This window comes from Zonotrichia albicollis, chromosome 1 (genome assembly GCF_047830755.1).
Source record: "Zonotrichia albicollis isolate bZonAlb1 chromosome 1, bZonAlb1.hap1, whole genome shotgun sequence".
Taxonomy (NCBI): Eukaryota; Metazoa; Chordata; class Aves; order Passeriformes; family Passerellidae; genus Zonotrichia; species Zonotrichia albicollis.
The window spans coordinates 124,286,706-124,302,971 of NC_133819.1; the positions used below are offsets into that span (position 1 = coordinate 124,286,706).

General features: G+C 36.3%; 1 long non-coding RNA gene across 1 annotated transcript in view; it reads right to left on the minus strand.

Annotated features, from left to right (window-relative positions):
- The window catches only part of LOC113459530 (uncharacterized), a 54,350-nt gene extending 40,645 nt beyond the window's left edge, over positions 1-13,705 (minus strand). Inside the window, exon 1 of the long non-coding RNA XR_012582906.1 lies at positions 13,351-13,705. This is a non-coding gene — a long non-coding RNA (uncharacterized LOC113459530). The remainder of the gene's footprint in view (positions 1-13,350) is intronic.
- Between the last annotated feature and the right edge of the window lie 2,561 nt (positions 13,706-16,266).

Sequence of the window (16,266 nt, forward strand, 5' to 3'; positions counted from 1 at the left end):
CTTAAGTAATTTGCAGTGCTGCACAGCTTCAGATTTTTTTACCTTCATGATTACCAAGAATACTTTAGCATTAATCACAATATTCAACAGTGGAAAGAAAAGCTAGTCTATTTATTGAATCTATACAAAGAGTAATATTTCTTTTTACACTTAGAAGTTTTACAGTGGGTTGGTTATTGAAATTTTGCCACTGCATGCACAAAAAAAATATTATAAATAGGAACATATAATTTAAAATTGCAAATTATTTTGCAAATAATAGGTCTATTGTAAAATACCCAGAATGCCTGCCTTATGAAACAGTGTCAGTGCTTGCCCATGTGTTGTATAAATATTACCTATCTAGCCTGTCACCTCTAGTCTGTGAGACAACCAAGATTTTATTTCTAATTGGTTTTTTTATTACTATCAAATAAAAAAGCTCTGTTCATAAAAAATTATTAGGGCTGTTTCACCAGAAATGTTGTGGCCTGGGATTGCATCTTTTCCTAGGTAAAGTTGCCATCTCTTGTGTTACTGAGAAACTTACTCTTTCTCCACATTTGGCAGAATTCTTTCAGCTGTCTCTTGATCTGTTTGGCTTCTAAATGGATACAAGAGTAAGACAAAGATGAAAAAGAATTACTCAGACTGCATGGGATAATGAAAGAGTAGGTGTAGTGCTAAAGAAGGTTCCCTTATAGGAAAAAATATGTGTTCAGACATACTTCAGATGTGACCCTGATATTCATACTCTACATAAGTAAACTTTGTCTCTATTTACAATTTTCAAAGGATAAAAGTAGGTGTTCATCATCCTAAGGCTTTAGGGCAGCTTATTCACCTAAGAAGATAACCTATGATGCCCTAAGTATGAATATGATAAGAGTGCGTGGGCTTGTGCAACAGGATTTTTAAAATCACAGAGTATGATGCTTATGCAGTATTATCTTTATATGTAGAATAATTGTAACTTCTGCATGTGAAATTTTGAGTTTTGTCCAACACCACTGGAGAGAATTTGATGGGTGGAATAGAGAAAGTCATTCTGATATCTTCAATCTGAATAAGGCTTTCTAGCCTTTTTACATAGAACCAGTTCTTGTCACCCCACTACTGAGATGGTATTTTTAAATGGTGCGTCACAAGTATGGCCAAGACATTTGAACTTGAGCTCCAAAATCAGAGTGTCGTTAACTTGTATGCAGGTGGTTTGCAGTATCTTCAGATTTTCTCTAGCATTTTTGTATCAGAAGCACAATATGTGAACTGACAATGGATTTCAAAACAATCAAATGAAATTAATTAATCTTGGTCCTAAAATCCCTAGAAGCCTGTGTGCAGAATTTGGCTAAGAAAGGCAGCAGTGCCTAGAAAAGAAGGGAAAGGGTGAAGGGGGCTGGGTGAGTGTTCCTTAGGATTCTACAGTTATAAAAGAAATTTGCATTTCTAGGGAGATATATGATTAGAGAGTTCGGATTAAGGAATCATTCGTGGAACTGCAGGACCATATAAAGTAAAATTTGTGTCTGTGCTACTGCCAGTGCTTGAGTTATTGAGAACACTACATATATAGAAATGAAGATTTGCTGTAACTTGTGGTACCTCTAATTAAGTCAGACTGTGGTTACAGACCTGTGTCCACAACTGTTTTCCTTTGCTTGAATTATGTTGGATCTCTCCTAGGAAGGACTGTCTATTAAGTTATCATTTTGCTAAGGAGCACTCAGTGGGAGTTTTAAGATTCCTCTCCAAATACAAAAGGGAATACTTGGTCAAGAATCCAGTACCAGTCTGAATCAGTTAACAGCTCTTCAGGGGTTTTTTTGCCCCCCCAAAGAATCACATCAGGACAGTATACAAAAGGAAAAGTCAACCTGTCTGAAAGGCAAACAATGAAAATAGCTTTATTTGGTAAAAATAAAAAACATCAAGGCTTGTTTTCTCATGAATTTCTACTGAAGAAAAACATAAGGTAGTGTCTGTAACCCAAGTTAGGAGAAAAGTTGACTGAGTATTGACAGACACCACAAAAAACTGGTATAAAAGCTTGATGTTTTGAGGAGATATACTGTTCTTAGAACAAACATTATTGCAGAATGATACAAACTACACTAGGGAAATCAGCTAGAAGGGCGAGCGCTCTCTGAATACGAGGCAGCTTTGAAGAAGTTGGCAGGAGTGTCTCTTTTTGGGACAGTCATTGATCAGGTATTGTGGGACAGGAATGTTTATGACATGGGAAACTGTCATCTGTAAAAGCATGCAACCTGTGCACAGGCACCCACACAAACACAAGTACTTCAGCATTTGGAACTTAGAAAAGAATAGTCATAGAAAACTTCATTGTAGCAGTAGGGATTACATTTTTGAAGTGACAAACAAAATACAGATATTTTGGAAGAAAGCCTTTGATTTTTCCCCAGTATCCAAGGAAAGTGAAGGAGTAGCCCCCAAATCAATTTGTAGATGCAAGGTGTATTTATACTTGAGAACAATGTCTTCAGTTACAAGTTTGCTGAAAAAATCTGCCTTCAGCAGAGATGGTGATGAAGTTGTTGGTTTTCCTTCCTATGGTTCTCCCTGGGAAGATGACCACAGAAAAACAGGTGAGGAACAGAGAGGATAATGTAAGAGGGACACCAGGGTGATAGATAAGCAGAAAGGTACTCTCTCTTTGGTAGGATGTAGTTTAAAAGGAAGAATGGATAAATGTTTGATTATTAAACTTATTTTAAGTGTTCTACAAATTAAATATAATTGTTTAGCATAACTTAAAACTAAGAAATAATAGCTCACTACCAAGAAATGGTTTTGACAGATTCCACAAAACTTTCCTTTTGATCACAAGTAGAAGGCTTCCAAAATTAGAGGCCACTGTTGATATAAAACATGCATGTCCAGGAACTTATCTTATATATAATAAATCCAAACTCAGAGATATTGTTACTGAGTATTTATTAACAAGTTAAGATAATAATGCATAAGAAGAAACATGAAGTGGGTTACATAAACTTGTTAGGACTTTTCATTTGCATATAAAATTAAAGCTAAGCATTAAACCAATTTTGCAAGGATAGAATGTAGCAGAATACACAAGGTAGCAAGCTGTGTCAAAGATTTGTTTGGGCAGATATTACTCAAAATCACAAAGCCTTTGGTATTTATGGATTTAAGTTGTGCCTGCTACAAAGTTTTGATGGTGTTAGAGGTGGGCATCTGCAAAATACCTGTTCAAACCAGGAAGCAGCATCAAAGGTGCCATAAGCATTCAAGCATAGGAAAAATTGTTTCTTTAGAATGTAGCTTCATGTAACTAATTTTGAAACTATCTGAGTTTCTAGCTATAACAAAGAGAATGTTTCACCAAAGATGGATAAGAGAGTATCAGGCATCTGAAGGCAAACCTCCACCTGCTAGGAACATCATTATCATTATGGGGCCCCTCCAACTCAAGATATTCTATAATACTATGATCTTTTTGATAAACAAATTAAATTTCTTACTTCAGATTTTTCAAAAAGCAAATACAGAAGTGTTGGTGACTGTTATAACTACTGTTACATTAAAGCAGCTGATTTTCCCAAATTTGCAAGTATTAAAAAGGAAAAATTTATCAAGGATATCCGGATATATATCAATGAATTAGAATTTAAGAAAAAAAAATGTCAGATTGGATTTCTTGACTTTAAACTTCTATAAACATGACAATAGCACAAATAACAGTATATGATAGAAGGAAAAATGGGAAAGCAAATGAAAGTGGATAAAAGCTGCTCATTAAAACCTATAGGAGAGCTTTACTGAAAGAAAGCCAAGGGATATTTCAATGCAATATCAATTTCCATTAAAATTAAAAAAGTAAGAATGCCTTAAAAATCTTATTGGTAACATCTGTAGGTTCCCTGTCAGGTTTGTTGGACACATGCTGATGTATAAAGACAGGAATGTTCAGCAGATATTTTAGCTATTTATTTGAAACAAAACAGAGATGCACCTATCCCATGTGATGCTGCTGTAATTGGAACTTTACCCTCTGTGGCAAAGGTTTTTAACATTTTTAAATTAACTGGCCAAGATGTCTCACACTCAGGAACTACCAGAATCTCTCTAAACCATAAATGTTAACTGTAAAGGAATAGAAAACTGGGCAAATTCCAAGGGACTCGAAGACTGTAAGTGATTTCCATATATTTCATAGAGTTCAGAAGTTTAACCAGAGAGTTACTAATGGGACAGAATGGTGCTAAATTTAACTAAAAAGCCATTACTCACAAAGTAGCTAGAAATTGATTTATAACAGGCAGAAGTATAGTCAATGCCAAATTGTTCTCCAAAAGACAGGAATTGTCATCAAGTTTTTTTTGTTTGAGCCTTTCAATAGGATTAGAGACTTCAATTCTGCAGGCAACAGGGACTTCTTCCAACCAACTGACTTATTACTAAAAGATATTATGGTTAAGAATAAATTGAGCCCTATGTGATTAACAGGACATACAATTTTGACTTGTAGACAGATGACAGAAACTAGCTAGTTTTGCTGGAAAACAATAAAGTGATTTTTTCATTCAGACACAGAATTTCAAATCTGGATCCAGTGTTACCTAACCTCTTAACCAAAAAGGCAAATGTCAGAATCACATCTTACAGATGACACAGATGTTGGTGGGGTAGCAAATGATGAGCACACCTCCCATTCACAGGGTGATTTGAATGGCTTTTTAAAATGGGTAGGGCTTGTACTTTTCAATACAGCACTATAAAGCATCATGTATTGAAAAAGAAAAGGACTCTGGTTAGAGAATTCAATAATTCTGGACAGCAGTAAGTCAGAGTTGAAACACAATACTGAGTCAGTTAGAGACAACTGCTGATCCTGTTATTTCTGCAGGACCTGCCTCCATGCCTCCACTTTCCTTTGTTATGAAAATAAAACCTATACCAGTGGTAGCAGCGTTGAACTCAATTTCACTTTGTACATAGCACAGAAAAAGGGTGAGTAGGATATATACCCATCCATACTTCAGCAAGGACATAGAAAACCAGAAAGAGAGAAAGATTAAGAGAGTCTAAAAAGAGCTTTGGGGAAAGAAATGACAGGTTTTTAGAATCCAAGGGTTTAAAGCTCGTCAGTTACTTATTTTGTAAATTAAATTGAGTGGGGCAATCCAACATCAAAATACATGGTAGATTTACCTATGAAGTCTTGAAGGCAAGATGAAACATCCTCTTCAGAAATGTGCACCTGTGACTGCGTTCCAGCTAGGAGTACAGCTGACTGGCTCTGTGACAGGTGCCTCTGTGCAATGGCTCTGGATTCTATGAGTCCTTATTTAAGGACCTCATTAAATAGCTTATTGGATGCACAACTCCTCAACAAGATGTTAGTTTTAACCAGACCTACCCTTCGCTTTCAGCAAGGCTTTTAGGCTTTCACTCTTCCCAAAGGAACATCTGGACTTTTGCTGTCTTCCTACTATATCTGATTTTTAAACAGCCCCTTTCAGGAATTTCTGACTAAGCGTTAGGTTCCTTTTCACACATCTGGCTAATCAAACTTACAGACAGCTCCCTGTGTGAATCCTAACTCATCATTCTCAGCGCAGAATCCTCGGGCTTCCGGCCCCATATGTCTCACATAGCTGCCAGCTTCCAAAGCCCATGCAATTTAGCTTTATATGTAATGTTAGATCTCTAGGCTCAGTGAAGGATTTCTTGTGTAACAATTTGGATTATGGACTGCATAAATGATTTCTTTCATGAAAGCAGTGTTTCCTGATAAAATTCTGCCCCTTTTCCTCCTTACCCTATTTCTCTGTTTCACCACCTCGCAGTCTGCCTTCAGCTGCTGCCTTGGAAAATTGATATCCTGGTATCATACAGCAGTTCTAATTGTGTTTGAAGAAAAGCACAGGTTGATGGAGTGCAGTAAAATTGTCGTGATATCTTGACGGTACTGAGGGGCTGATCTCAAGAGCTTTCAGTTATAATGTACCTGGTGACTGAGGACAGCTTGGGTTGTGGTACAGAGATGTCATGATGCTAGTCAGAATTTAGGTGTTAACATTTGGGGGGCGGAGGGAGCACATTAGCTCTCTAGTGGATTTTGTCTTCTTTTTGTCTTGGAACATTATTCTATAGCAACATGTATGTCAGTTATATAATTATTATCCCATGTTTTTCAATACACGTTCTCATTCCAATGGTGCTTTTTTAAGGGTGTGAAACATATAAATGCATTATTATATAAATGTATTTTGAAGTAAAATTTACTTTTCTTGATATTGGAGGAAGATACTATTTGGAGATGAAATGCGTGACCTACCTCTATTTTCTCTTCTGCAAAACTTCATGTCTGTCTGACTCAATTTGCTAAAAGACAGGTTGAAAATTTGGCAATGCTTCTTTGTGAATCAAAATGTAAATATTTATATATTTTGAAAAATCACTTTTTTCCAGATAAATAAAAAGCCACATGGTATAATATAACTTTTAATTTGATGGCAAAACAAGCTCAAATACTGCATTTTTTGGTTTGGTTTGGGTTTTATTACATCATGTTGCTTTACATTTCATATATTACTTGGTTAGTGCTCATGTCTACTTGAGAAATGTTGGTACCCTGGCTTTCTTTCTATTTCTGCTTTATTTTCCACTAAAATATCACATGCTTTGAAAATTAATTTGGAGGAAAAACAGCATTTGCTACAGTAATATGTTTCATCATTGTGTAGGATATCCTCTGTATCACTCCATCTATTCAGGGTGCTACTGCAATTAATACAATCACTCTGTAACCTGGCATTTTATAGCAATAATGCTGGCCTTTACGTAGCCTGTCTCCTCTTTTCTATTGTATAAAACTTTTCACTGTGGATCTCAGCATGGTTTCGAAAATGCATCTGTCTTATTCTTTATTTTATCACACAACCTTGAAATAAGAAGCTAATTTCTATCACAAACTTGACCTTTAATGCTGTTGAGCCTTATCTTTTCTCATACTTTTTCTTTAACCTTCTAAGATACAAAAGACATCTTAAACCCATACAGAGCGTTAAATCCTAAATATTTTCTAAGCAGCTATGATCTACTTGCCACATTAGAGTTGTAAATTAAGGTCTCATATGTTGCAGGAACCAGCCTTCCATATCACAGTTTTCTCCCCTGAATGAGGCAAGAGTCAGTCAGTAAATATATGTGGTCAACCTCAGATTTGCCTCACTGGGAGTTCACATGTATTTTTAACTGCCTTCAATTGTTAATGTATTCCTCAAATGAGATGCATCACCTTGAAGAATGACTTTTTGCCCTCTGGGAATACGCCAAACAAGTATTTCATTCACTATGATAATCAGTTCTACCTCCAGCAACATATGAAACCCAAATTTAATAGGCACTAGTGATTAGGTTTTAAGACACAGAGTCATCACTGTCCACTGTAACAATAATAATAATAATACGGGGGGGAAAAGAGCAGGAAAAAATGCACATATTTGCTTCCAGGAATCATTAATAAAAGCAATAGAAATATCAACATTTGGAGAATATGCTTAATAAATATAATGTGTCTTGTCATTAAAGAAAAAAGTATGGACAGCAATTTTTTATTAATTTAGAAATTTTCTTGAGCAGAACTAAAAGCTACTGCTTAAGTTTTATAACCTTGGAAACCAGAAAAAAAAAAACAAACAAACCAAAACAAAAACAAAAACAAAAACAAAAACAAAAAAGAAGGAGGAACTGCATATCATATTCTTTAAAAGCTTGTAATTCTAAAATTTAAAATAAAAGGAAAAATGTGGGAGAGAAAATGAGAAAATTGAGCTCCCTGAACAGTTTTCAGTGTTAAAATTACCCAAGATCTTCCTGAACTTAAACTTTTATAGAAAGCAGAAAGGATAGTTATATGGCATTATGGAAAATAAAAAATCAGCCTTTAAATCAGCAGCTTAGGTTGTGGACAGTAAATGATACAGTGGTTCCACTTTCTTGGAACTGAGAAGCAGAAGAAAATGAAGAAAGATGCCAGTGACAGGGTGAGGATGATGAAAGCAGACTAGCATTATGAATGATATGTTAAGTGATTGGCTCAGAAGGAATCATGGGATTGCTGCCTTTTGCAGATGCTGATTTTCATCTATATTGTTTGCCTCTTTCTCAGAAAGGCCTAACATATGCAGAATGTGTGTGCATGCGCATGAGCAAATAGAACAAATACAGATATATATTTATATGATGTTATATATTCTTATATGTTCAGAAGGCACCTTATCCCTTTTAATGTCCTCACACCTGATCCATTTAGCTAATCATGATAGCTTACTTCAACATAAACCAGCAAACTGTGTCTTACATGAATTAATATCCTCCTGCTTTCTTTATTCATGCAAGTATAACATTTCTTTTTTCATTTGTCTAGCTCACTAAAAGGGAAAATATTTTGGTTGTTTTATTTTGTTGTTTTTTAGGGGATTTTTTTACTAATTACTAATTCTGAAAGGCATCTTCTGATCTGCTAAACTGCATAAATACAAGAAATCGTATTTCTGCCTAATAACAACGTGTTGTCTAATAGGAAGACATACCGAGGTCCTGTTACATTTCCTTTGATGTGCTTTAAGCTGCATACCGTGCATTCTCTGCTTTCAAACTAACAGGCATTACCAGTATCATTCAGGCTGCTGGCTTCTTTGTGTGGACAAACAGAAAGATAAAATGATGCTTAACACTGATGAGATATATCAGAAACACATGCATGCAATTAAATGTAATACTAATTTTGAAGGGTCATTTTACTAAGATTACCTTCAGCAACATTTTTGGCGTCATAAACAATCCCTAACTCCAAGCTTCATCTCTGAACATTAACTCTTCAGTGTCCTATTCATTTATTTTTAGCCCAGTATTCTTTGAATATTCTTCCTTTGCAATTGAAACTATTTGAATTTTAAAGGGTCTATGGGGGGGGTCACAGCTAGTGCATTAAAAACCACCCTAAATTATTTTTCTGTAAGATTCTGACTTGAGAAAAAAGTAAATAGTTAAATCTTTCCATTTTATCAAATATATTGCTTTTATAGCTGTGCAATTTAGGTACCAAATAATTTGTTTCAAAAATACCTAGCATTTAAGAAATGGACACAAAGGTGTGTAGATATCTAAATACTAACCATGATGTACTCATTTTCATTTGAATATCTTGTTAGAGATTATTCATTTTATCAATACTTATGATGGCCATGATAATATTTAGGATACTATTTCTGGCAAAAAAAAAAAAAAAAAAGATGCCAGAGAACTATTCAGTTTAAAGTTTCTTAGCTTTAGACTCTATTCAACATCAGGTCAGTGGCATTTATGTAACTAATTTCTTGCTGCACTCCCATCACTTCACTGAATATTTACCAATTGCTTGTGGGGAAAAATAATGAATTCCTTTTTTCAGAGCAATAAATATTGATAATTAAACTAATGAAGTATTATTATTTTTTCCAGTCTGGACATAGAATTGACCCAGGTGCTCATTATTAAAACTTTTTAATATATTTTTGCAGAATGAGAAAATGAACATCAGTGAACCAATATAATTAGCATGCCTTCTAAATAGATGATATAGTTATATACTTGTTAGTATTAGGAGATCCTACAAATTTCATTTATCAAGATACAGCCCAGCAGGCATTTTCTAGTGAAAAGGGCGCCTGTGAATCCCCAGTATACCACTCAGATCACCCCCTGAGGGGAAACGCAACTTGCATTCAAATCAAACGTTTTCCTATCAAATGCTCCACTAATGGCTTTCCTATGAGACCCAAGCCTCTCAGTCACCTACTACCTATTTAGACATGTCAAAACAGAATTCGTTGTTTATTTGTATTTCATTGAAGTGAGTCTGTTTTCTCATATTGAATTTGTATCCAAACCCCAGGTTGTCAATACTACTTAGTTAGATCTGCTGTTTGTTGTGTTTTTCTCTGCATGCGATCCAGGGGAAAAATTAGTGTCACTCATGCCAGTTTCAACCCTCCTATAAATCCTTAAGCAGTGTATTAAATAATTTTATAAAGTAACTAGCATATATATTGAGGGATCTTGGAAACAGTTCTCACATTGAAAGCTGTTTTATCAGATGCAGTGATGACTTTGCTACGCTAAGGTTTAACCAGAAAAAGCTAGAAAAATAAATAGTGTAAGGAAAAAAAAAAGGGGGGGGGGAGAGGGGGGAGGCCATTGTTTTCAGCATTTCTCTAAATTACAGTAAGTTTAATTGCCTCACTTCAATATAGCTCAGCTAGTCAGTAGAAATACATGACTGCAGTGATTTTTGTGAGAATTATTTAAATTAATTCTGTTAGCAGCATCTAAGTTAGTTTACTTGTGCTTAAGCCTAAATCTCTGCATTAAACATTCCATAAAAACAAGAACTAAGTGTTATGTTTGATATGCACTTCAAAAGCCTAAAAGGCCAAAGAAAGCCCTTCCTTAATTATTGAAGAAGTGTCTGTAAAGGAAACATGAGCAAATAGCATTCATGCTTTCATCCCCAGTAACCTTTTATTGTCCTTTTCTTCAGATGGCCAAGTCAGTATATTTAATAAAGGGAGCAGCAACCATCAAAGAAGGCAGGGGTCTAATAAATGGTCCTGATTAAAGGCCCTGACAGGGTATGAACTTTGCATAAATTTTCCTATGGTGTCAGGCTAGGATCCTGATTGAAAACCCATTAACATAATCACACATTTAGAGGAAATGCTATAATGTATCAAAAACATTTCCCTTAGTGTAATAATTTTAAGGACATTAAAATGCAAATGATAATAAGGAGCTGTGTTTTAGTGATGTTCTGAAAGCCTGATTATTCAAATATTTAGTATGAAATATGGAAGCTCCTTTAACTAATGCATCTACATGATTTCAAAGATTTAATCTATATTTGTACTTGAAAGACTTTTATACGACTACTGAATATTTCCTGTTAATTTAGACTTGCAAAATCCAGCAAGAAATTTAGTTTAAATGATAGTGCTAAGTGCTAAGACCTTTTAGCCTGCTTAAAAAATAAAAAAATAATAATAATAAAAAGGTCTGTGTTGAAACCAGGAAACCAGGACACAAGCCATGCTCTTTCATTAAGTACTGAACTGTAAAAGTTCACATTTTGGCATTTTTTGGCTTATAAAAATAGTTTGCAGAATTTGAATTATACTTTTCTCTGTTTCTATTAAAATATATGCTAAAAACAGATGGGCCATTCAATCTCAGCGATGATATTCTTTAATGCTAATTTTTAACAATAAAAGAAACACTATCCTCCCACACACAAATAGCCATAATTATGTAAAGAATGACTGCTTCAGACTGATGACTTTCAATATGCTAGAGTCTAGCATACTGGTATAAGAGGCCAGAAAGGTCAACAGTAATTCATAACTGCTATAAAATTGTGTAGCATCCTAGGGTTTCTGGAGGATGCTGACATTATCATGCTTCTTCTGCTGGTTTGTATATGTAAATTTGTGATAGGAAGTGCACTGCTTTGCCATATCGCATGCAGAGCATCAATCAGGCAGTAGAATACATCAGAGTATTTTCATTATGCCTAGTTATTTACTGCATCAGAAGAAATTACCCTGGCAAGCCAAGCGGCCTTCTCTGGATAGCATGATATGACCAACCAGGTTTCAGCTCAGAAGTCTTGTAAACATTACAGGATTAATCTCACAATCACAATCATCAATCTTTCCTAGTCCTGCCTGGGTGCAACTGCGGAGATTGGTAACCAGGCAATGTAGATTTAAATTTAACCCTGAACATCAAGAGCTATATGTCAGATCCGTGCACCATATTACAAACACCTATATTTTTACTCCAGCTTTAGTACAAAATGATGAAAACATAAAATTTTTGCACTTCAAATTCACATCTAATTTTTCATTCCCATTTTTGATGCATTACAGGGAAATAAGAAATACTCTGAAAAAGATATATTTCATAATACCAGAATCTAATGTTAAAATGATGCACTGTGATGCCTAGATCTAATGTATGTATTAGAGACAACTGACACTGCAGTAAAATGTGGAGTAGTAATACAGGTTCAGGACCAGACTTGGGCTCCCTGGCACTGAGCCATTAGAGGTTAGGGCACTGTAGGGGTAATGTACTTAGCCTCTAACAAATGGAGCATTAAATACATCACGCTGACTCATAGGTAGCACTGGCACCAGTTTCTGAAATGACTGCTTGCTTGCCTTCTTGCCAAAGGAGGGAGAGATTCTGGCAAATCTAGGTGCTCTGAGTAAAAATGAGAAGCTGGGAAATGAGAGCAGCCTATATGAATGTTTCATCATTGTGTGTTTAACTATGTGCAGTATATAACCCAGCCTACGGAGATAATGCAGAAGATAACATGTATTCTTTTTCCTTTTTTTTCTTTTTTAACGTCACATGAAAATAGCAGTGATAGTGATCATTTTTCAGTAGTCAAGAAACAATAAATATATAATGAGCAGATCATGTATAGAGACTGTATGGCAGTCTAATTTGAACTCTGATCTTTATTTTTATTCTTGTTCAAAATACCTTTTTTGCTGCATGCATCCAAAACATTTTTCTCCTTTTCTATCTCTGCATCCTAAACATTTTTCTCCCTTTCTATCTCTCCGTCATTGGTTTTCTCTCTCTCACTCTGTCTCTTTGTCTTTCTCTCTCTTCCTCACATATATAGTTGTTCTGTGTTATACAATGCCTATAAAAATTGTTAATAAGCTTGGTCCTACTTTTATGATTTACAGAAATATTAATTTTCATGGGTTTCTGCCTTTCTCTTTATTTAATCAGAACTGCAGGCACTTTACTGCTGTATATGAATGCATTCCCTCTGTAATAGGTTCCTGTTTAGCAAGACAGCTAGCCTCTGCCTACTAAATAATTCCTGTATAATATGCAGCGATCATACTCATTTGGTCTTCAATGATGAAAACTCTGCAACACAGTGCTTAGCTGATGCACAGATGTGAAACCACTGATTTCAGAGATGCCAGCTGAATGTCTCATTTAAAGCATGCTTTCCTTCTACGGATGTGGGGACGGAACAGTTAAATGCAGAGAAGATGGGTGTATTGCAGTGCTTACTCCATTATTTCTGTTCACAATCCTCCTCCCCCAAATTGATTTTTTATCTCTTTGACCATTTTTAAATAACTAATAGCCTGATATACTTTTGTGACTATATCTAGTCACATGCTGTTCCCTTCACAGGCCCAGTTAAACCCACAGTACATAAGTCTTCCAGTGCAGATAAGACAAATGTGTACCACCTCACACAGATGAGCTGGGTGCATGTAGGGGTGTGAGGCGTATGAGACTTACCTGTTTGCAGCCAGGAATCACCAAAGCTCTTTAGGAGGCAAAAAGCACATTAATACAACGAGCTGGCAATATGATTCCCAGTTCTTTGTGGCTTGTTACCATAGTGAGATTAGGCATTTCTTTGACCACAGGCTTGTAGAAATTTCTTGGGTAAGGAGGAAGATATGAGAATAGTATAAAAAGATAGTTTGGCCTAGCCCCTTAATGCAGGACATGCTTCTGCCTCTCATGCCTAGAACATCTTCAGTCTCTGGGCAGCCACAGTACCATCCTTTGGACCCAGCTCTGCCATAGCAAACGTAACCTCCTGTCCTTCTGCTGGAGCATGGACAGGTTGACAGTGCCAGAGGCGGTGAGCAGGTACACAGCGCTGTATGCACACAAGGAAGCCCAAGACTCATGAATTTGTGCAGCAATGGAGATTATGGACTTAAACCATGGCCTGCATATCATGAAACGGTGGGACCTTCACTCTTCTTTAAAAGACTCTGTAAAGAAAAATATCTTCATTCTCTCTTCCCGTCATTCAAAATTCTCATTAAAAGGAGATATTTATCTTCTTGTTCAGTGCTGGAAGACCATGATTATTATTTTTTCTGCTTTTAATATTAACTGATGACACAGGATGAGAAGCTGAGTTATTGTAAACTATCACAGAACAAAAAGCAGGCTGAAAATTCCACCCTTTGCTAAGGTGAATCCACAGCATGACATAAGGCAGGTCACTCAAATCTAAATTTGAAGGAAGTTTGCCCTAGAGAGTGTTACAATACACGTCAGCTTATTAATTTAGAGACCTATTAGTGACAGGCCACAAACCCACTCATAAATTTATAAAGAGTAAAGGACTGAACAGAACTGTTCAATTCTAGAAATTGCTCATCTGCTTGGTGAATTATGAAATATAATTTTTGCACTTCTTGTACTAGATATACCTAAGAAATTCTGAGCTGGCGATATTTTATGGGTCAGGCAGATTTTTCTAAGCCACTGAATGGCATTGTAGTGTGTGCTATCTTATGAGGACCTGCAGCTCTAGAAGAAGCAAAGAAAACATTTACTTTGGACTATCTCTAACATGCCTTTGCACTTCTAGCAGCTGATGTCCCCACAGAAAAATATCAAGAAATGATGCTTAGTGTTAGGGGTTGAGAGCATTAGTGCACTGACGAGGACAACACCCAACACTGGAAGACTCAGACAGTGAGGAGATGTCGTGAGCACAATATATTTCCTTGATGTCTCCCAGTCTTCTCATTTCCATTCATAGTTGCAGAACCACTGACACACTCCATGAATGTTATCAGCTGTGGCTGCAGGAGTTGCTGTTCCACCTGTAAGCAACAGCTGGGTAAGAGGGAGCTTTCCAAAGCTAAACGGTTTGGCTGCTGGTGATGCTACCTACATCAAGTCCCATTAAAAAGTATATATGAGATCACTCCAACCATTTACAGTTTTTCAAGGCTTAACTTCTGCTTGTCCATACAAGAAGTTAGTATGCAGTAAGCATAGGAGTGAATTAATAGAGCACTAACTACAGCACCTCACAGGACTGGGCTCTCTCTTTGCATGCTGTTCAGATAATAAGTTCTTTAAGTTAAGTACTGTTCAGGGAAAGTCTTCATTCCTATCTAAAGAGGTACCTTTTTGTATGGATATTCCTAGTATGCATTGTTTGGTGCTACGCACTTCACTTTCTACAAAGGCTATGCCTGTGCATTGTAGCCAGACTATCATAAGTTCACATTAATGCTTGCTAGTATCTACCTCCTCCATCTAAACAACCCCAACCAAATGCTGGCAGAGCCTAAAGCAGGACCTGAAAAACATTCCTTTATACACAAGCCTGAGGCTATCTCCCCAGCTATTGCCCCAGCTAAACTCAGTGAAGTTGGCATGAGGTTGTAGGAGAAGTGATTCTTAAACAGCAATGAAAAACAGGAAAAATTATAAAAAGAGGGGCATCAGTCTTCATGATTTACACCTAAAAAAAAAAAATCTAGGTATCAATACTTATCCTTTCAACAACAGCATCCTATACTCTTTGAAAAGCCTGCCAAAAATTATTCTTAGCTTTGGTTTTCTGAACTCTTCTTAACAGTTTGGTTTTTCCTTATCTCTTGCATCAAACAAGATCTAACACCAACCTTCTTTCACCACCTCAGAGTAAATTAGGACGCTCTAGGAATCCAGCCTAGGCTGTCTTATTGTACCTATCACTGTAGTCTGTATGAGCTCAGCATCTCCCAAGACCAGGTTTTTTGTTTATATGCTCCTTAGGTTAAAAGGTCTTAGAGGAAAATACTCTGGTTTCTTCCCTGCCTTTATAGCCTAGCCTACTGTTTGCCTTACACAAATGAACTGTAATAGTAAACTGTAATATTATTTGGATGAATTTCAAAAGAATGTTTACCGATTTCACCTGTTCTCAGCTTTACAATATTGGAGTCACTTAATGTGACAGTATTAGCTGTCCATCTGTAGAGGAAAAAAAAAAATTAAGACCTTCACCATTTTGGATATAAGCTAGAAGTGTGCATGCATTCTGCTTCACATAAATCTGTCAGCAGTCTTGGAGTTAGTGCCAGGAAGTAGATGGAGCACTCCACCCCACTAACAACCAGGTTTGTGGTAATGACAGACTAGAAAATATTTTATGATTCCACTGGAGCCTTATCCCTGAATCTCTGTGTTTGTGAAACTCAGATGTAGAGTAGCATGGGGAAAGCCACATCTCCTGATGAGACAGAAAGTGTCTGCTAATTTGTGTAAAGATTCCACCACAGAATATCTTTAATGGTCACTTCAGACTAGAGACCACTGCTTATGTGTGTGTCCATGCTTAGTAGCTCTGACAGAGCTGGGAGGAGCTAGAATAAAACTAGGCAGACCATCAGGAAACCAGACAGTGGACAA